Source organism: Pseudophryne corroboree, chromosome 4, assembly GCF_028390025.1.
Source record: "Pseudophryne corroboree isolate aPseCor3 chromosome 4, aPseCor3.hap2, whole genome shotgun sequence".
In the NCBI taxonomy this organism is placed as follows: domain Eukaryota; kingdom Metazoa; phylum Chordata; class Amphibia; order Anura; family Myobatrachidae; genus Pseudophryne; species Pseudophryne corroboree.
The window spans coordinates 843,881,743-843,904,368 of record NC_086447.1 but is presented as its reverse complement, the minus strand read 5'-3'; the positions used below and the strand labels follow the sequence as shown (position 1 = coordinate 843,904,368).

Here is a 22,626-nt window from a genome sequence, read left to right as displayed (position 1 = left end):
ACCTCTGCTCCGAGGGTTTGAATGAGTACCTTGAGTGATTGACAGGTCAAGCCACAGGCAAGGGCAACCTCCAACCTCAGCAACCCTTGTTATTGACTGTACAGTGTTAAAAGGGCGCAACCAGCAGCGCCATAGTTTACATGTAAAAACCCACTAAAGGGGTTCAACCAAGTCTAAGTTTTCTAAGGCAAGTACACAGCAAATATTTGTTCTAAAAAGACTGAGTTTATTACAAGTACAAGGTAGACATTTATTTTGAAGAGACTGAATTCTATGCAGGCACAAGGTGGACAGTTATTTATGAAAGGACTGAGTGATTTATGCAAATACAAGTAAAGTCCTGCAATGGGGAGAGACTGAGCTTGTTCAATACAAAGCACTTAATTGTTAAGTGGATTGCCATTGTCAAGTGACACTACCCTTCCTTCACTAGCTACACCCTCTTTGCATAAAAGAACTGAGTACTATTGGCATTATCCTAATCCAGGACTCATATATCTGTGTGCTCCTTCCAATTGACATCCTGTGATACAGCAGACTTCTACCAGAGCTCCAACGATATTTGCCAGTGAAGATAGCTGTACCTTGGCTAGGGAAAGCTAGGAAGTTATTGTTTATGATTACTGAGCATGTTTTCCATTATTATTCTCATCACCACATTGTAGAATGTCTAATGTGAATTTTTATTGATTCCAATTATTTTATGTTGATATGTAATTCCAATGATATTCTTATTCATCTGTGGTTCAAATCAATTGTCTTTTGCATACTGAATGATCCTTGGTGGTGTGAACTGTAGCAAATTGTCTTCTCTTGTACTTCTTGATAGCCAATTCTTTTGTGATTCTTAAAATTCAAAAGTCAATCAATCAACCAATCATCTTCAATCCAGAGTTCATTGCAGCTCAATAAAAAGACCTCCTGTTGGAATTGCTGACTCACCTCTGATTCATTTAAATCTATCCTGCCTCTCTGAGCAAGTATTACGAGACAAAGTATGGGGAACAACATTTAAGGGGAAAGGTGCTGTCAGGATCCGGGCTAGTGCCAGCCATTATTCACTGCAATGCCGGCATCCACGGGTCAGGGGTGCTGTCAGATGTCAGCTACGGTGCCGGCCGGTGACCGCGATACATGCTGTTGTTCCATCTCAGAGTACAATGTAGTGGAATACATGCAGTATACAGGACCCTGGTCAGCTAATCGCAGTAATGCCCAACAGGATCCCCGGAATTGCTCAGCTGATTACTCTCACCACAGTGCATGCTGCTGTGGGTTCCAGGCTCCACTCTGTGTTTCCACGTATATGCCAGAGTATTTCAACATCGATCCAACATCGATTGCTATTTCAAGTACTTTCTAGATCTTCAGTGTCTCAAGTACAGAGTGCCATCGGTTATTTCATCAATTACTATCGATTGCTATTTCAAGTGTCTTCTAGTTCTTCAGTGTCTCAATTACTGAGTGCCATCGGTTATTTCATCGATTATCAACGATTACTATTTCAAGTGTCTTCTAGTTCTTCAGTCTCTCAAGTACCGAATGCCATCGGTTAACATCGATTGCTTCTTCAAGAATCTTCAAGATCTTCAATGTATCAAGTACCGAGTGCCATCGGTTACCATTGATTGCTTCTTCAGGTGTTTTCTAGCTCTTCAGTATCTCAAGTATCGAGTGCCATCAATTAACATCGATTGCTTCTTCAGATACCGAGTGCCATTGGTCACCATCGATTGCTTCTTGAAGTGTTTTCTAGTTCTTCAGTATCTCAAGTACCGAGTGCCATCAGGTACCATTGATTGCTTCCTCAAATACAGAGTGCCATTGGTCACCATCGATTGCTTCTTCAAATGTCTTCTAGTTCTCCAGTATCTCTAGTACCGAGTACTATTAGTCACCATCGATTGTTTCTTCAAGTTTCTTCTAGTTCTCTTAGTTCATATATTCATATACCACAGACTATCATTTGTTATTTATCCTCTGACTCCTCAGCTATTACGGGGTACCTGTCCTGGGGGCCTTGACCTGCCTATCGGGAGCCACAAATCCCAAATCTCCATTGGAGGGGGTCACTGGTGAAAACCTTCCGGTGGGTTAGACTCCGCGCCTCTGGTCAGGTCTCGTCAACATCCGGTACTAGCAGTACATGAGAAGGTCATATATTCAACCCCCTTGTCTGTTGTGGCAATCCAACTCAGTGACCTCCTCTCACAAATCACTGAGTTCACAGGGAACCAGGACGTGGCAGGTGCATCACATACAGTAGCTACCCAACAGCGATGATTCCTATCTCAACTACTTAGACATACAGATGTGTCCACTTACATCTTTGCTTTTTTACCAATTTGGCACAACATGCAAAACATGGCTAAGCTGTTTTTCACGAGTAGCGAGTGGATGAATTTTAAAATTTTTGTTTGCCATAATAGTATATGTATAAAGTAACATATTAAAGAAGCAAATTAAGAAAAATCACAAGGCATGGCTAAATCTCTGAGCCTATGGCATGCAAAACCGTGCCATACATGGCGGGATATAGCAAAGATGTATGTGGACACATCTGTATCCTTCCAACCCCGGCGGTGTTACAAAATCAGCTCCTAAAAGCTATGTTGCAGGCTGTGTTTGTTAAATGACAGCAGCTGATTGGGTGGTACCTTATCTCTCTCCACTTTATCACTATCGAAGGCTTAGTATAACTGCCTCAAAAAGAGAGGATGACAGGGGAAGGCAGAGTGTGACTGGGAAAGGCAGTGGGTGATAGGGCAAGGGTTACAGGGAGAAGCAGAGGGTTATGGGGGGAGTCAGTGGGCGAGAGAGAGATGCAGCTGGTGGCAGGGAGATGGTAATGGGGAGAGACAGTCGGTGACAATGTGAGGCAGAGGGGGACAGCAAGTGGCAGACGATGACAGGGAGAGGCTGTGTGTGACTGGGAGAGGCACAGGGTGACAGGGAGATGCAGACAGTGACTGGGAGAGTCAGAGGGTGACTGGGAGAGGGAGAGGAACACCTACAACAATACAATAATCTCACTATACAGTGTACATAACACCTCAATTACACCCCTTCCCTCCTCTACCCCCAAACTATTTACCTTCCCGAGAGGCGTAACTAGGGTTTTTGGAGCCCAGGGCAAGACCAAAAATGGCGCCCCCCCCCCCCACACACACACACGCACGCAAAAAAAAAACCCAAACAAAAAAACAAAACAAAAGGAAAGTATGTATGCACACCACCGGTGTCACTGTATATAAAGATGTCAGGGTGTGTATGTATAGATGTAGGTGCAGTGGTTGAAGTGGTATTTTTGAAGAGGGAATGAAAGAGTGAAGGTTGTAATTATACGCGCGCCGAAGCCGCGCGCGGCGGGAAAAGGGGGCGTGGTCACTCAAAAGGGGCGTGTCCTTCAGTGTAGTAGGTCCCCTTCCACATTATAGCACACGGTATGAGCCGAAATTTACATTATAGCACATGGTATGAGCCAAAATTCACATTATAGCACATGGTATGAGCCAAAATTCACATTATAGAGTGAGGGGATCCTACCCCTTAATTAACAAGGCCTGTGTGGCACTGTGGTGAGGGGAGCCTACCCCCTTAATTGACTAATTGCAGAGTTTAGCAGCGGAAGGGTTGCAGCGGTTTCTCACCCCAAGCTGCGGCGCTTCTGCCACCTCGGACACTTCACGTCTTCGGCGCCACCCGGGATGCAGAGCACCGCACCGGGGATGCACCCTTTTCAGTGTGGTCTGCTGCACTCCGAATCTTCTCTCCTGCTGCAGGATCCTGATGTGTGCCGTCCTCCCCGCTGTTCCGCGCCATCTTCTTTAAGCCAGCCAGGATCTTCTGCGGGTCCTTGCTCCGGTAAGCGGGTGTCCTCCGCGATACCGGTGTTCCCGTCGCTGGTCAGTCTCCTCCCTTGCTGCAGGGTCCCGGTCCACTGAAGGTTGGATGTCCTTCCCCGGTCTGCGGCTGGCTGGATTCCTCCTCTTCTGCAGCGTCTTCTCCACTCAGCGCGGACGGCTCTGGTCGCTCTGGTGACAGGCAGCTCCTCCCTGGCATTGGTCCCCTCCTGTCCCTCGTGTCTCTTCAGCTGGTGCACATGTCTCCGCTCCTCCTCTGGTCTTCGGCGAGTCCTCCAGGGCTCCTTCCTACATGCTGCTGCTGGTTAAAAAAATATATATATACTTCCGGGTCTGTGGAAAAGTGCCGCTACTTTGAATATATATATATATATATATATATATATATATATATATACGCACACACCCACCCAAATAAAACACACACATGAAACACACGCATACTCCTGCTTACCCCTCCAGCGCCGGACACACACACACAGAAACACGCATACTCCTACTTACCCCTCCAGGCAGTACACACACACACACACACACACAAGTACACACGCACACTCATCCTTACCCCACCAGTGCTGGACACACAAACAGGCACAGGCACACACACACACACACACACACACACACCTGCTTACCCCTCCAGCAACATACACACACACACACACACACACACACACCTGCTTACCCCTCCAGCAACATACATACACACGCATCCCTGCTTACCCCTCCATTGCTGGACACAATACAGTATATATATTATACCCCTTTTACACTCGCAGTGAAAGGTCATTCCTGGGGATGACCCTTTCACATTAGCAGGCCGACCCGGCATATTGCCGGGTGGGTGACGTCACCGCCGACTCTAGCAGAGGCGGTGCTTGGAGATAATCTTCTCCAAGCACCGCCTCCTCCTATGCAGAGAACGGGATGCTCGTCCCGGGAAATTGTCCCTGTACCCATTCACACTCACAAAAATCCCGGGATGATGCGCGTTCACGTGTAATATCCGGGGATTTTTCTGCGAGTGTAAAAGGGGTATAAGTTAGCATTAGCACATGTGTACATATACAGTATATTAGTGTTAGCACGTGTGTGTGTCTGTGTGTGCATATATATATACACACACACACACATATATACAGTATATATATAGGAGTTACTAGTTATTAGCTCATGTGTATGTAGGGGTGTATATATATATATATATATATATAATTATTAGCAGCACAGTATATATACATAGTCAGTGGCACACATCACCTGAGCAGGAAGGCCGCCAGCAGCAGCAGGGACAAGGCGGCCAGTCTCCGGCGCTGCTCCCGCCTCAATCGCTCCGGCTCCAGCTGCCGCCCCAGCACTGATGAGTGACCGGGATCAGCGCCGCCTGGTTACCGCGGCAATGCCACGCTGTCTCCTTCCGCCCCTCCCCGCACAGCAATGCCGGGCACTGATTGGCTGCTTCACAGGGATACACGACGTAGCTCCGCCCCCAAAATCTCAGCTGCTGCTGCTGTGTCCATCTCCCGACCAAGTGTCACAGCGGCGGTCTGCTGGCTGACAGCAGATCCTGGGCTCATCCACGTCTGGAGGAGTAGCAGCGGCAGGCAGCATGGGGCGAGCGGGCCGTGCCGGTGGCGCCCCCTTCTGCTGGGGCTGCCACGGCGCCCAGGGCACGTGCCCTGCTCGCCCCATGCTAGTTACGCCTCTGACCTTCCCCCCTCCACCCAAATATCTTTTGTAGATGGATATTTGAGCTGCAGTCACTGTTCAGGAAGCAGGAGGCAACAGGTCCCACAGCTTGAAGGAGGAGGAGCAGCCATGAGAAGAGACAGAGGAACACTGTGGGTGTAGTGCTCAGAGTGGGAGTCAGGTCACTGAGGGCTACAGGACAACATTGCTGACTACCAGGACTGATGAAGGCAGGACAGGCTGTCTATGAGAGCCAGTACCACTGGAATTATACGGCAGGATCACTGGATTTATACGGCAGTACCCCTGGACATATACAGCAGTATCAATGGACATATACGGCAGTATCACTGGACATATACGGCAGTATCACTGGACTGGACTTATATGCCAGTACCACTGGAATTATACGGCAGGATCACTGGACTTATGCGCCAGTACCACTGGAATTATACGGCAGTTTAACTGGTATTATACGGCAAGATCACTGGATTTATAAGGCAGTACCGCTGGACCTATACGGAGGTATTACTGAACATATACGGCAGTATCACTGGACATATGCGGCAGTATCACTGGACTGGATTTATATGTCAGTACCACTGGAATTATACGGCAGGATCACTGGATTTATACGGCAGTGCCGCTGGACATATACGGCAGTATCAATGGACATATACTGCAGTATGACTGAACTTATACGCCAGTACCACTGGAATTATACGGCAGGATCACTGGATTTATACGGCAGTGCCGCTGGACATATACGGCAGTATCAATGGACATATACTGCAGTATGACTAAACTTATACGCCAGTACCACTGGAATTATACGGCAGGATCACTGGATTTATACGGCAGTGCCGCTGGACATATACGGCAGTATCAATGGACATATACTGCAGTATGACTGAACTTATACGCCAGTACCACTGGAATTATACGGTAGGATCACTGGATTTATACGCCATTACCACTGGAATTATACGGCAGGATCACTGGATTTATACGTCAGTACCGCTGGACATCTACAGCAGTATCAATGGACATATACGGCAGTATCACTGGACATATACGGCAGCACAGGGACACCACCACTGGACTGATGCAGGACAACACAGCACCACTGCAATGGACTGGTCTTATACAGCAGCACTGGACATATGGCAGCAGAGGACACCAGAGCCGGCCATAGGCATAGGCAAACTAGGCAATTGCCTAGGGCATTTGATATGCATAGGGGCATCAGCAGCTTCTGCTGATTAAAATGATATGCAGCATGCCTATATTCTGTGTGTAGCATTTCATATGCAGATACAGCCACAGTCTAACACAGTATATAGGCATGCTGCATATAATTTTAATCAGCAGAAGCTGCTTGTGCATCCTAGCCACATAGCAATGCAAATAAGATGCACTTTTATAAAAAAAAAGGTGTGGCCGACATTAGCATTGAGGCAATATTTATGAGGACACATCTGTAGCCAAGCAGAGGCAGAGGTCACAGTGTTAGTGGCAGTGTGAGTGCTGTGTGCATGTGAGTGGATTGATTGTGCAGTAGTGTTCGGAATATGTTTAAGGAGCATTATGTGGGCCATGTAAAAATGCATTAATAATGTGCAACATATGTGTAAGGGGCACTATGTGTGTCATTATGTGCATAAAGGCATTAATAATGTGCAGCATATGTGTAACAGGGTACTACTGTATGTGTGTCATTATGTGTATAGGGGCACTATTAATGTGCAGCAAATGTGTAGGGGGCACTATGTATGTCATTATGTGTATAAGGGCATTAATAATGTGCGGCATATGTGTAAGGGACATTATGTGTAAAAGGGGATTAATAAAGGTAGTCATAATGTGTAAGGCACATTATGTTTATAAGGAAAATTAATAAGGTGTCTCATGTGTAAGGGGCATTACTGTGTGGATTGTGTATAAATGCATTACTAATGTGTGGCATTATGTGTAAAAGGTGCTCTACTATGTGGCGTTGCATATAGAAAGGGCACCAATGTGTCGTCTAATGTGAATAAAGAACAATAGGGTGTGGTGTAATGTGAATAAGGAGCAATTGAGTGTGATGTAATGTGAATAAGGGGCTCTACTGGGAGGAGTAACGTTTATAAGGTAAAGTGATAGTACTGTGGGATGTAATATGAATTATGGACACTATCGCATGATCATATGTGAATAAAGTTGCAGTACTGTGTGGCGTAATTGGAATTGGGGTTATTGCGTGGCCATGCCCCTTGCCAGCAAAAACACACCCCTTTTTGGGCTGTGCGCCAAATGTGCGAACTGTTCCTATTTAAAATATAGGGGTACAAGGTCAGAGGCGGAACCAGCGGTGGTGCTAGGGGGCACCAGCCAAAATCTTGCCTAGGGCATCATATTGGTTAGGGCCGGCTCTGGAGGACACAACCACTGTGACTGGACTGATGCAGCACAAGACACCACCACTGGACTGATGCAGCACAAGACACCACCACTGAGGACTCTCTACACTCTCCAATGCCAGAGTGAAAATGGCGGCGACGCGTGGCTCCTTATATTGAATCCAAATCCTGCGAGAATCTGACAGCGGGATGATGATGTTTTGCCTCGTTCTGGTTTCCGAATCAGGCGGGAAAACCCGAGCCTAACTCGGATCCGGGCTTGTGACGTGAATTCCGGGGGAGAACCGAACCCGCTCATCTCTACATTCAACCAACAGCAAATCTCCTTTTTTCTTCTCTAGCTTCCTGTTAATTCACACTCACTCACTGCGGTACTAGGAATAGAAAGGGGCATAGGTGTTAAAGTTTTCTAACTACATCTAGCAAGTAGTTAGTTATAAATCAGTACTTCTAACAAATTTGCTCATTTAAAGGTTTCAATCATCGGGTAAATCTTTTCATCACGGAGATGAGAGAGTTCTCAGTGTAATATTACAATGTATAACCGCCTCTTTGCGATTGTCAAACATCAAAGGGTTGTCATGTTCCAATTTTGCTGAGTATAAGAAACAAAAATGTCTCTCTCTTTGCATTTACAGTAATTGGGAGAGAAATCTTGAACTATAAGAACGGAGAGATCTTTCTAACTTGCATCCCTTTCTGTTCTTCATACTGAGACTGACTGTACCCTGACACCTTTTCAAATGTGTACTTCTCTAAACCCTGTAGCCAAAGGGCTTTCATCAAATACTGTACGTTGTGAGGAATGTCATAAGTTCAGCCCACATTATGAAATCTTAGGGGGGAGTTATATCAAGCTTTCTAAAGAGTGGAGAAGTTGCCCATAGCAATCAATCAGATTCTACCTTTCCTGTAACTTCTCCACTCTTTAGAGGGCTTGATGCTTCCCTTCCTTAGATATCCACAATCTAAAATATTTCTTCCTTCAGTTTTCTAATTCATATACTTTGTTTTGGGTAGGAAATTATCATATTTTTTCATGCCTATAACACTATGGGGGTCAATTCTATGTGATGTGCAGCTATAATGCACTTATCAGCCATTTATGGTAGGTTGTACATCACATGTTTTCTTGTGCACCAATTGCAATGTTGATGGAATTGCAAACTGTGGCCATCCCACTGAATTATATAGCCACCTATAATACTTGATCTTTAGTATGACTATTCTAGTGAGGGGCAGATGCACAAAGCCTTAGGGGGTCTATTTACTAAACCTTGGAGAGCTAAGGTGGAGAGAGATAAAGTACCAGCCAATCAGCTTCTAACTGCCATGTTACAGGCTGTGTTTGAAAAATGACAGCTAGGAGCTGGTTGGTTGGTACTTGATCTCTCTCTACTTTATCTCTCTCCAATGCTTAGTAAATAGACCCCATAGAAAGTGATAAAAAGTGCAGAGAGATAAAGTACCAACCAATCAGCTCCTGTCATTTTCAAAGCTTGCAACATGGCAGTTAGGAGCTGATTGGCTGGTAATTTATCTCTCTCCACTTTATCACTCTCCAAGGCTTAGTATATCTCCCACTGGTGTCTCTTATGTCAATTAACGCTATGTATCTTCCAACCCAACAAGTCATATTTTGCCATTAGTAAAATTGCTGTTTTGTAATATAAAAATCTCCAGAATCTGCAATTTTAAAAATTGCAGTCAATAAATCTGGCACAAAGGCACGAAAGGCTTCACAAATTTGATATTTAGTGACTTGACATTTCCTTGGCTAAAAAATGATCTGCTCGTAGAGCAAAATCTGATACAGAACAGTGGATCAGTCCTAGAGTTTCCTTTCAGCTGTAACATAAAATAGGAAACATAACCTAATCCTCACCTGTCCATCATCTCTGTTTCTATGAACACAGCAAACAGTAAATCCAAAGTATTGTTAAGAATTCACATTTTTTTTATTTGATTAAAAAGGCTTCGCCTCAGGTCATCTGGTTTTCTTGGAAAAAGGGAGATCTCATCATATCTCTCATACATTGGTTAATGCTCCATATGTTTGTCATACCGTACATTTCATTTGCGTACAGTAACTTGAAACATCTGGTTAAACACATCCAGCGCTATCTAAAGCCATATGATTCTTATTGATTCACTTGCTTGTTTAGCTTTAATTGTAAATTAAAATATATTATTTACTTCATCGTACAGAGTTTCAGCAACAAATAATAAGCTTAGATATAAAACAGAAGAAAGCAGTGTCAGACTGGGGCATGAAGGGCCCACCGTTGGAATGCAATTATAATGGCCCATACTTAGGGGTGTGGCCAGCCTACAAAGGGGGTGTGACCAGCCTCCACAGAGGGTTGAAATACACAATAGTTTAGTGCAGTGTAATGCAACATATCTACCATATATAATAGAAGTGCACAGTCTGGAACCTGATCCCTAGAGGAAGGAATGGGCCCTCAGGCAGTGGGGCCTACCGGTGGTTTCCCTGGTACCCCTGTGGGCCAGTCCAACCCTGGAAGAAAGTGATCTGTAAAACAAATAAACAATGAAACACTTGAGAATAATCTACTTTGTGTTTCTCTTACCCTGTTGCTCCTTAGATTCTGTAAGTTCCTTTAAGAACCTGTAACCAAGCATCTCTCCACTGATAATGTCGATTTTATCTTAAAACATAAAGCTATACCTTAAACACACCTTAAATACACTTTAAACCTTTAGCCGCTGCAGCCGCTATACTTAATACACACGCTCTGTATTTTATACAGTGTTTGCGTACAGAGTCCTGTATCACTGTACGGACTTAGCGTACAAACGCCGCGCTAGGGGTACAAAGTACACACAGCGCGCACACACCCAGAGATTCACTTTAAACCTCATACAGAAATGCGATGCGTTACTAATACACTCTTAAACCTTAGCAGGAAAAGGAAGACACAACACCGATTTGTAGTTAATCACTGGGTTCCGACACCACAGAGTAATATTTCTGAAAGGGGGTTAACAATACAAATTATGCACTACAATACAACAGAGTAAATGGCTACAGTCAATGTACATACGTGAGAATATTCGCATGCGCCTCCCGGTCCGGTCCTCCGCTATCAGGTTGATAACGTTAAGAGTCTTGTGTCAGGCAAGGCTGCAGCAGGCTTTATTTATACAAGTCTTCCAAAAGCAATACAATGGATACTGTAATCCCGTTGTCCATTGGACACAGGAATGCACTTTTACAGTACAGGGGAGGTCATAGGTTGATTTGAAAAGGTAGGCGATGTCTTTCCCAACTGCTCTTGTGGGTGGTCTCCTCTGGATTCCCGCCGCATACATAATATACAGTAAATACAGTTAATATCTATATTCTGCTTCTGCACCTAACTATCCGCAGGAACATGCGATCTTCCGCAAACCAACACCGGAATGTTACCCTTAAAATACCCTACAGCTGGATACCAAACACCACCTTATAACCTTAGTCTGTCCCCTCTTATCCTGTAAAGGTGAATCCCTTTGTTCTGGAATGATTTAAACTGTTGATACTTTCTGATGTGGTGCAGGGGGACTATGTGTACAATGTGCAATATTTGGATTAAATATGTAATGTTTTGATAGCTCTCCATGCGTTCACAAACTCCGCCGTAAATACCCATACAACGTGCAGGACCGCGGGAGCGACCATATGCAAATTGCGGATATGTGCACGCACGACGGAACAAATGCACGCGCAGTGGGCATGTGTGTGCAGTTTATACGTGCTGTGTGTTCTTCAATATTTTTAGACTTTGACAGTCCACCCTTTGGCATTCAACAATAACTGCCACTATCTAATCACTAAATAGAAAAATATCAATACAATATCTACAGACGATTGGATGGTCGGAGGAGAGTTGTAGGCGGGAAATGTATGACCTAGTGGGATAGTAAAAAGCATGTATGTATGAATCCATGTCTGAGGGGCATGTATCAACGTGCCGTATATGTTCTAGATAAGCTTCGAGGTATTGCGAAGTATACATTAAATCCTTCTTATCCCGTATTAAGGGTCTGTAAGTGGGACAACAAACACTACCGAGCTCTTTTCGGCTTCTTGTTCTAACAAATGGGGTGCACATTTAGTTGATGATACATGGAGGGGGAACATATGTGAGTGCTAGTATATGTGGATATCACCTGTCGACTGAAGGTTGTAGAGATGAAGATAAGACAAAAATACATTCACATAACATTTTCATAAACATTTTTGGGTATGGTCGATGTCTTTTCCGGATGGGTGTATCTGGGCAGAGGGGGAGACAAAGGAAAAACGGGTGAAAGAAACAGGCCATGGAATTCATTTGCAATCCTTATCACAACACTCTCTCTATGGATGGGTCGTAAATTAAATCTGCTGCTGTAACAGCGCCCCCGCTCCTTAGACTCATCAATGTTGTGCCGTGCTTGCGCCGCATTAGAATTCGAACACACCTAAATATCAAGCCAATAATTATGACTACTCCCAGGATACAAAGGAGAAACTTACCTACACTCATAATAACATTTTGAGCCCACTCTCCTAATCCTGAGAACCAATTTCGTGGGTTCAACCATGAGACCCAGCCGGTCAGCTCATTACCCACAGCAGTCAGGGTAAGGCTGTGTCTCCTGCGGAACGCCCACTTCAACTGCAATATATCAACCATCTTTTAATCGATAATCTCTGTGGGGTCGTCAGTGCTGTTTGTAATATACGTACAGCACTTCACACCATACTGAGTTGCCATAGTGACACAGTACCCACCCGTCACGGCTGTGATATAATTAAGGACCATCCTGTGCTGGATCAGTTCCATCTTGTAAGCTTGTAACTCCCTTCCCGTATACCTGAAGGTGTCGTCATACATCTCAGTGATATTATCTATCAAGTTCGCTAGCGCATGGATATACCTATAATTTATAATTCCTCTGGCAGTACGGGTGATGTCTAATGCGAGAAGGAATTGAATCCCGGTGGATTCGTGTATCAAATCAGAGGCTACGTGCTCTGTCCTCTCTATGAGGTGTCTCTTGACGATGTGTTCATAATGAGTATGAGTATAAGGAGCCTGAGCACTGCGGTGAACATCTTTCATCTTATCATGGGTTATGGTCATGACCTCTAGCAACACTCTTCCAACATAACACAATCCCTCTGAGTTCGGGGCAAGCCACTTATACGCCTTCCTCCCACATATGAAATAGGCATCATCGGGGAGAACATAGGGGACAGAATATGACATTACCATATTACAAACTTTCCAAGTGAAAACCCAATCCCTAGTTCTCCCATCTGGTCAGTACAAGTATCAGGCTGGATGATATGAGCACAGTACCCTGGTGATACTTCTCCAACCCACATGGTCTTGCTTCCTCGAGTATACCTATACTAGTTGGCTATTTGGCGTACAAGTTCAGAGTCTATGGGTATCCTATCAGCTCTGTGCGAAAAGGCCATTGTCTGGTTATTCCACGTCACTTCCCAATTTCCCGGTTTTCGGTAATTGGAAATATTGAAACATAATAAGGATCTATCTACATGATACTGGCAGAGCTTCAAGCTAGGGGGCCTAGAAATATTAAATTTCTTGTCCACCGGTCTCCCACCCCGTAATTCGAGTACCTCATCTATTGCTAAAAGGTACAGTACTAATCCTGACTTGCTCTGACCTTGAGGTACTTGTGAGCACACCCAGCATTCTGTCTGGTTTAAGACCTCACCCACTAGTGAGTGGTAATCACTCAACGGATGATGGTCCATGTCGATATTAAGGCTGGACTGACATCTCTGGATGCACCCATCCTCGACTATGTTCTCACAATTCCTACAAATGCAATTTTCCTCAGCCAATAACCCTTCACAGTGTCTCCGAGCTCCCTGACTACCAGATCGCTTTCTGATACTCGCCTTTGCTCGAGTGATGTGTTGTTCTTGAGATTCTACAAATCCATCCTCGCCATCAGAACCCATTCCAGATCCTTTCTCGACCTCTCTGGGATCCTCACCAAAACAGACTGTCCTGGTCAACATCAGGATTAACAGGAAAACCCGGAACGCAGTCTCTTGGGGTAAGTCCATCTTGTTAAGGGAAGAGAAGGGAAACAAGAAGGGGGAGAAAGAGAAGGAGAGAGGGAGGGTAGTGGGAGATGGAGAAAATAATAAAAAAAAAACTGGTGTGACAACCGCCTCTGGTCTTGTTGTTCTCCGCGCTCAGGTGCCGTCTCAACAGTACTGCCTCTCAACCTTCCCGGAACAGACACTCCAGTGATACGATGTTCTCTACACTCTGCTCTTTGTCACGGGTTCTCTCTGGGTCAGCGACCTTCTTACAGTGGGACGAGTGGACCCAAGTCTCTCTCTCGGCAACCTTTTATGCTGTCGTGCTGGTTAGCAAGACTTGGTATGGTCCTTCCCACCTGTCAATGAGGCAACCTGAGCGTAGAAAATTTTGAATCATTACATAATACCCAGGTTCAATGTCATGACAATTACTGTTCGGTAGGTCAGGAATCACCAGCTTTAGATTTCTATTTTGATTCCTCAGCTGCTGGCTCATCTTAACCAAATAATTTTCAGTCACTATGTTATTGCATTTCAAATCATCCTGGGGGTCTATCATTACATAGGGTTGTCGGCCAAAAAGAATCTCAAAGGGTGATAGGTTAAGGGGGTACCTCGGAGTGGTTCTGATGCTGTACAATACTAGTGGCAAAGCTTCTGGCCACAACAATCCAGTCTCAGCCATCACTTTGCTCAGCTTGTTCTTAATAGTGCTGTTCACTCTTTCCACTTTCGCACTCGCCTGTGGTCGGTACGGAGTATGCAGCTTGCTATTAATTCCCATCAGTTTGCACATAACCTGAAAGACTTCACCTGTAAAATGGGTACCCCTATCGCTTTCAATTATTCTAGGGATACCATATCTATACACAAATTCCTGCACAATTTTCTTTGCAGTGAACGTAGCAGTATTTGTGGCAGCAGGGAACGCTTCTACCCAATTGGAAAACACATCAATACAGACTAACACGTATTTTAAATTCCTACAGGGTGGCAATTGTATGAAATCAATTTGTATTACCTGAAAAGGGCCGTCTGTCGGAGGGATATGGGATGGTTCTGTTGGTATTGACTTTCCAATATTCTTCCTCAAGCAAGTAAGACATGTCATTGCTTTCTTACCCGCATGAGAAGAGAATCCTGGTGCACACCAGTAGGCTCTCACCAGCTTACACATACCCTCTTTACCCAGATGAGTCAGACCGTGTGCCGCCTCAGCTAAGCTTGGAAGATATGCTCTGGGGGCCACTGGATTACCCTGTCCACCTGTCCAGAGTCCTGAGGACTCCTGGCCATACCCCTTTGACCTCCAGACCGCCTTTTTCTGTGGAGAACACAAATTTTGCATTTCAATTAATTTTTGTGTGTTGATTGTGTTGAATGTCATCAGTGATGTGATGTTCATTTGTATGGGGGTGCTGGCTGCTGATTTAGCAGCTTCGTCTGCCCGGCTGTTACCAAGTGAGATTGGGTCTTGGTTGTAAGTGTGTGCTTTGCACTTGATTACAGCCACCCTGTCTGGTTCTTGTATCGCTGTTAGAAGCCTTTTTATGTGGGATGCATGCGCTACAGGTGTGCCAGCTGCCGTCATAAAATTTCTGAGGTGCCATAGGGCCCCGAAATCATGCACCACTCCAAAGGCATACCTAGAATCTGTGTATATATTGGCTGACTTACCCTTGGCCATTTCACACGCTCTGGTTAGGGCGACCAGCTGAGCAACTTGTGCTGAGTGCGGTGGGCCCAGGGGCTCAGCTTCAATGATACTTCTGTCGTCTACAACTGCGTACCCAGTGCACAAGTCTCCCGAGTCCGTCTGTCTGTGGCAACTACCGTCAGTGTAAAAAGTAAAATCTACGCCTTCCAGTGGGTTGTCACTAATGTCAGGTCTTGCAGTGAAAGTCTGGTTCAGGTATTCTATACAATCATGCGTATCAGTGTCTGCACTAAATCCTCCTTCACCATCATTCTCATCCTCCACCCTTTGTGCCTGTCCAGGCACACTTGGCAGATAAGTTGCAGGATTTAGTGCACTGCATCTCTTTATTGTGATGTTTACAGGGGCCATTGGTGCTAATTCCCACTTTGTAAACCGTGCCGATGAGACATGTCTGGTTTGGGCGGAGTTCAGTAAGGCTGACACTGCATGAGGTGTATGGATTGTCAGGTTGTGTCCTAACACTACATCTTCGCTTTTACTTACTAGCAAAGCTATCGCTGCAACACTTCGCAAGCATGTGGGGAGAGACCACGCTACGGTGTCCAACTGTGCACTGTACGAAGCTACCGGCCTGCTGGCATCACCATGTCTCTGGGTTAGGACACCTGCCGCACACCCAGCACTCTCCGTACCGTACAATTCAAAGGGTTTCCCATAATCTGGCATGCCTAATGCAGGTGCCTGTGATAGGCACTGTTTGAGTCTCTCAAATGCCAGTTCGGACTCATCTGTGTGCGAGATCCGATCTGGTTTGTTCGAAGAGACCATCTCTTGCAAAGGTAAAGCCAGTATGGAGAACCCTGGGATCCAGTTTCGGCAGTACCCACACATTCCAAGAAAGGTGCGGATCTGTTGCTGGGTTTGTGGCAGAGTCATGTCGCGAATCGCCTGTATTCTATCAGCAGTGAGGTGTCTAAGTCCTTGCGTCAAGCAATGTCCCAAATATTTTACCCTGGTCTGGCACAGCTGCAACTTATCCTTTGAAACCTTGTGTCCCGTATTAGAAAGGTGAAACAGAAGCTGTTTCGTATCTCTCAAGGACGATTCGAGTGAATCAGAACACAGCAATAAGTCATCTACATACTATATTAATACTGATCCGCTCTCAGGTTGAAAGGATTGTAAACAGTCATGCAAAGCCTGGGAGAAAATACTTGGGCTGTCAATGAAACCTTGGGGTAGGCGAGTCCAGGTGTACTGTACTCCCCTGTATGTGAATGCAAACAGGTATTGGCTGTCAGGGTGCAGAGGGACCGAAAAGAAGGCAGAACAGAGGTCAATGACAGTGAAAAATTTTGCAGTAGGGGGAATTTGCATGAGGATGACAGCTGGATTTGGCACTACGGGGAATTGGCTCTCAACTATCTTGTTTATCCCCCTTAGATCCTGCACTAGCCTGTAACCCCTCCCCCCACTCTTTTTCACAGGGAAGATTGGACTATTGGCAGTGCTGGACGTCCTGAGTAGGATGCCCTGTTGTAGCAAGCGCTCTATGACTGGGTACACTCTTAATTCCATCTCTGGCTTCAGAGGATACTGAGGGATTTTTGGAGCTATCCTACCGTCTTTTATTTGCACTACTACTGGAGCTACATTCGCCATCAATCCAGTGTCTTGTCCATCTTCGATCCACAGGGAACCCGGTATTTGTGAGATCATTTCCTCTACCTTTGATGGACACCTGTCTATAACAGCAGAGTGTGACATTAGCCTTTGTGGGGTGTCTAACATATCCTGCACTTCCTGAACGTGATTCTCGGGTATATCCAAGAAGACACCCTCAGGAGTACAATATATGACACACCTCATTTTACACAATAAATCTCTCCCGAGTAGATTAGTCGGAGCCGATGCAGCTAGCAATAAGGAATGCTTGGTCTGCAAGGGCCCTATCGTAATCTCTGCTGGTCTACTCAAAGGGTATTGTTGCACTGTTCCTGTTACTCCCATTGCCGAAATTTTTTACCCGTGGTTTTCATACCTACCGTCGAATTTAACGCTGACCTGGCCGCCCCTGTATCTACAAGAAAAGGTAGTGATCTACCAGCTACATCAACTGTGACCTCAGGTTCACTACCAAGGCTAGCAATCAACTTCACTGGCTGCAGACTACAGGTGTGGCCCAACCCCTATTGTATATTGTGACCCTCCCGCAGCGCACTGGCAGCTACAATATGTGAGGGGGGTAACTGAGAATTTTCGGTGGTCTGCCAGTCCCTCCTAGGTGGGTACCTCCTTGTTTCCCCTGCATGTGGCTCATAACTTCTCATATGCGGTCCCTGATCCCAATTATGTGTATTATAGTGTGGTTCATATCCTGGTCTAGGGGGTCGGTATACCTTATGTGTGTTTTTATACCTACAATTCCATGCAAAATGTCCTTCCTTCTGACAGTTATAGCATACTACTACACATGACTTACCATCAGGGGTCTGGGGTTTTGGCTGATGCGGTTTTGTTGTAAGAGCATTTATACTTACTGTCATCAGCTTGTCCCCCTGAGACTCCCTGTGCTTAATGACGTTCCGGTCGTGCTCGATAGCGGACTCTCTTAATGCAGCCACCGAGATACCTCTCCAGTTAGGTAGAGAGGTTTGTACCCTTGTTCTTAATGCCTCTTTTAACCCGTCCATTAATACTGACACCGCTACCTCCCTATGATGTACATTGGGGGTAATTCCAAGTTGATCGCAGCAGGAAATTTTTTAGCAATTGGGCAAAACCATGTGCACTGCAGGGGGGGCAGATATTACATTTGCAGAGAGAGTTAGATTTGGGTGGGGTGTGTTCAATCTGCAATCTAAATTGCAGTGTAAAAATAAAGCAGCCAGTATTTACCCTGCACAGAAACAAAATAACCCACACAAATCTAACTCTCTCTGCAAATGTTATATCTGCCACACCTGCAGTGCACATGGTTTTGCCCAATTGCTAACTTTCTTGCTGCTGCGATCAACTCAGAATTACCCCCATTGTCCTTAATGTCCTCGATCCCAGTGTATCTAGCCATTTCCTGCAATGCTCGATGGAAATATTCAGATGCCATTTCACCTTCTTTTTGTCTTATGGAAAAGATTTTATTCCATTTGACAACAGTAGGGAAATATACTCCTAATTGCAGATTGATTTGTCGTACATTCTCCTGAGTGTACTCATCAGTGAGAGGTACTTCTGCGTCTAATCTACAATCAGTAATGAATTTCGCGGGGTCAATATTGGAAGGTAAACATACTCGTAGCACTGTTCGCCAATCTTTGTTTGTGGGTTCGGTGGCGTTACCTAACTCTTTAATGAAACTCTGGCATGCGACTAGATCCTTTCTGGGATCAGGAAATTCTGACATAATTGACCTCAATTCTGTCCGGGACCAGGGACAATGCATGGCAATGTTCCTGACGGGAGTTACTCCCTGAGCGTCAGTCTTTCCATTGGGGACTGCGATCACCCTGACAGGATTTAGTTCAACTATGTCATTCTGAGTTGACTCCACAATGTGAGGTGCTATTGTCTCTGCATAATGTATGGTGCCGTACTTACCTGTAGACACGACCTCACTTATCCCTCTGCTAGGGGGCCTTACTACTGCTCTTGCTGGTTGGGCCGTGCCCACCTGAGTGTTCGGTATGGTGGCTGCTAGAGAGAGTGCCGATATTGTGCTGATCTCATCTTCTTGCTCGCAGTCCTGAGGAAAATTTAAAATGGGATACAACTGGCAAGGGTTAGCGTTAGTACATTTATCATCTATACTCTTATCGGATACCAATATGCCATTGTCTGTAGCCACTTTCTCCCCCACAATATACGGTGGTGGTGGTGCGGTTGCCATAATTTTCCTGCTAGGTTTGGAACCTGCTGCGTGAGCTAATTCTCTTTGCATATCACCCTCTTGCTGCCATAAGTTTAAACAATCTGTGTGTCTGACCCTTTGTTTTCGGGATTTTATCAGACATATCCTAATCCTTAAATTCTGCAATACCTCTGGTTCAAAACTGCCTACCATAGGGAATGGTTCCCTATCTTCCGCATCCATACGTTCCCATACATTGCATAAAACTTCTGTGTGTGAACCATACTTTTCACACATAATGTACCTCGCTGACCCCCTGGGCCGCGGTATGTCAACCTGAACCCTGGTTGAACGTCCCTTACTTGAGCAACTGGCCACCATAATTTGCAGGTATTGACCTTTTGGCTAATCCCACAAAAAAACAAAATACTCAATATAAGGCAACGGTGAAAGTTCTCCGAGTGCTTTCACCCACTCACCGCCCACGTTGGCCAGTACTACCATACACTGTCGATAGCGAAGGCAATGTACCCAACTTAGGGCCCTATGTAACCTCTATTTACTGGAAGTTTCTGGGAATAACTTACCCTTTCCAGTAAATATAAACCGTTGGAGATTTCCTGAGAGAGACCAGCGAAAGCTCCCTAAACCTTTATTATACACAAATCACGCTTGCGTATGCTATATACAGCGCTAATGATACCGCGATTTTACGCAAAGCTCGTAAAAAAGGGTATCACGTTGCGCTAAATATTGCACCCATGAACGCGCGGTCCAATCGTACAGCGTATAGGTACTTGTTACTTATCCGCCGTACGACCACTGGAATTGATTTTCAGGCTGTGAAACCTCAGCCGGAGCGTATAAAAAAAAACTATATGGGTAAACCTCGCTGACCCCCTGGGCCGCGGTACTCTAAACCTCGCTGACCTCCTGGGCCGCGGTACTCTGCTACCTTGCTCCTTTGTACTTCAATCTATATTAACATGAGTCAGCTGCCTCACGCCACCAAGTCTCCACTCACTTGATGTACCACTCGACAGGATCCCGAATTCCTGGGGTCCACTACGTTCTCTGTTACGTTCTCTCACTCACGTTCGTTCACTCAAATACACTTTGGTTTTTCTGTACAGAAAATTATCTTTCATTCAGATAAACAGCTTTACTCCCAGAGGCAATACAGTAAAAAAGGTTTTATTTAAACTAAATCTTGGAAACCGAACAATTTGTGCTAATGTAGCGTGACTACTGTTCCGCCCCTAAACTAAACGATACTATTGTGTAATTTGTACTTAGCGGTCGTACCCTTACGCACGTTGCATAAACACGCGACCGTGCGTACGTCTTTACGTTGCGTACGCAGTCCCGTACTTTGTCCGAGACACGTGTACAAAAACCGTACGTCCGCAATAGTACAAATCCCACACTTCTATAAATGTAAGCGATATTACCTATAATCGCTCACTTAGCACAACACAGTTTCTTTCTGTATAAACCTTTTTAACTAGGCCAGACTGTGTTTGTGTTTTACGTTTACTTCCTTAATATTTATTCTATATTTTAACTAAATAGCAACAAATTTCTCCATTTTTTTACACAGGTCTAAATGAATCTAGTAATCAGTACTTATGGCAACAATGTGAGCAGGTATACAGAGTACAGGTGTACGCTTGTGTTGTGTGCGCATTTGGCGCCAAACAAAAATTCACAGACTTTTTAAATAGCTTTGCGTATTTACTTTACGGGTCCCACCAGCATCCCTACAAACCATGCAGAGCAGACGCCATCTAATCAGCAATAAAATAGGGTTTCCAGTGTATCCACCGGCCAGAAAAAGGTTTACGTAGGATACCTGTCCGCCCTTTGCTGATAGATAAAGTCTGCTTTAACCTGCTAGGCTGCGGGTATGTGGAAAAACCGGACGATGCCCCCAATTGATAATGTCGATTTTATCTTAAAACATAAAGCTATACCTTAAACACACCTTAAATACACTTTAAACCTTTAGCCGCTGCGGCCGCTATACTTAATACACACGCACTGTATTTTATACAGTGTTTGCGTACGGAGTCCTGTATCACTGTACGGACTTAGCGTACAAACGCCGGTACAAAGTACACACAGCGCGCACACACCCAGAGATTCACTTTAAACATTATACAGCAATGCGATGCATTACTAATACACTCTTAAACCTTAGCAGGAAAAGGAAGACACAACACCGATTTGTAGTTAATCACTGGGTTCCGACACCACAGAGTAATATTCCTGAAAGGGGGTTAACAATACAAATTATGCACTACAATGCAACAGAGTAAATGGCTACAGTCAATGTACATACGTGAGAATATTCGCATGCGCCTCCCGGTCCGGTCCTCCGCTATCAGGTTGATAACGTTAAGAGTCTTGTGTCAGGCCGGGCTGCAGCAGGCTTTATTTATACAAGTCTTCCAAAAGCAATACAATGGATACTGTAATCCCGTTGTCCATTGGACACAGGAATGCACTTTTACAGTACAGGAGAGGTCATAGGTTGTTTTGAAAAGGTGGGCGATGTCTTTCCCAACTGCTCTTGTGGGTGGTCTCCTCTGGATTCCCGCCGCATACATAATATACAGTAAATACAGTTTATATCTAAATTCTGCTTCTGCACCTAACTATCCGCAGGAACATGCGATGTTCCGCAAACCAACACCGGAATGTTACCCTTAAAATACCCTACAGCTGGATACCAAACACCACCTTATAACCTTAGTCTGTCCCCTCTTATCCTGTAAAGGTGAATCCCTTTGTTCTGGAATCATTTAAACTGTTGATACTTTCTGATGTGGTGCAGGGGGACTATGTGTACAATGTGCACTATTTGGATTAAATATGTAATGTTTTGATAGCTCTCCATGAGTTCACAAACTCCGCCGTAAATACCCATACCACGCGCAGGACCGCGGGAGCGACCATATGCAAATTGCGGATATGTGCACGCACGGTGGAACAAGTACACGCGCAGTGGGCATGTGTGTGCAATTTATACGTGCTGTGTGTTCTTCAATATTTTTCGACTTTGACACCACTTACTTTATCAGTCT

General features: G+C 45.0%; 1 long non-coding RNA gene across 2 annotated transcripts in view; it reads right to left on the bottom strand.

The window, feature by feature from the left end:
* The window catches only part of LOC134910505 (uncharacterized), a 271,917-nt gene that overhangs the window by 6,982 nt on the left and 242,309 nt on the right, over positions 1–22,626 (bottom strand). The window contains exon 4 of one of the 2 annotated variants that reach the window (XR_010176215.1): positions 10,363–10,490. The exons of the other annotated variant lie outside the window; for it this stretch is intronic. This is a non-coding gene — a long non-coding RNA (uncharacterized LOC134910505). The remainder of the gene's footprint in view (positions 1–10,362; positions 10,491–22,626) is intronic. 2 annotated transcript variants of the gene reach the window in all.